The sequence below is a fragment of the Corylus avellana genome, chromosome ca1 (genome assembly GCF_901000735.1).
Source record: "Corylus avellana chromosome ca1, CavTom2PMs-1.0".
NCBI classification, from domain to species: Eukaryota; Viridiplantae; Streptophyta; class Magnoliopsida; order Fagales; family Betulaceae; genus Corylus; species Corylus avellana.
Window position 1 is genome coordinate 33,400,697 of NC_081541.1, and position 663 is coordinate 33,401,359.

Here is a 663-nt window from a genome sequence, read left to right on the forward strand (position 1 = left end):
CCATTCACTATGAAAATGATTAAAAGATGATTGAAAAAAGAAAAGAAAAAAAGAATTGTATCATTTCTCTTCCAATATTTCTCCAATTCTCTCTTCCATTATGTCCCCAAGAGGTAGCTCAATCGGCTTGGACCACGCCTAATAAAGCGGAGGTCACTAGTTCGAATCCTCTTCCCCCTCTTGTGTGGATATGTCAAAAAAAAAAAAAAAAAAAAAAAAAAAAACAGCAAACAAGACCCCATTTGTAACCTTTTCCACGTTTCCCTTGTATATTTCCTCACAAAAAAAAAAAAATAATAATAATAATAACTTCACAAAGGACTCCTAAACTATTGCGCGTTTTGAGAAGGCCCTCAAATTTTCAAAAACTCTCAATTTCAGGCCCTCAAACTTTTCAATTTGATGCAATTTACCCTCCTCTGTCAATTGTTTTTCGTTAAACCCTAACATAAATCCCAAAAAAAGACCAAATTACGCTTCGATTTTCCTTTTTTTAATTTTATTATTATTATTATTATTATTTTTAAATGAAACAAAATGAAAACAAAAGGGTCACAAGGTGACCTAGCGTGGCTTACTTTTTTTTTTTTTTTTTTTTTAATAACTTTATTTTTTAAATTTGAAATTAAGGGTAAATTTAGACTTTTTGTTTTTGTTAAATCA

General features: G+C 29.6%; 1 protein-coding gene across 1 annotated transcript in view; it reads right to left on the reverse strand.

The window, feature by feature from the left end:
- Window positions 1–663, reverse strand: part of LOC132170339 (putative serine/threonine-protein kinase receptor) — a 9,052-nt gene that overhangs the window by 4,438 nt on the left and 3,951 nt on the right. The window lies entirely within an intron of this gene.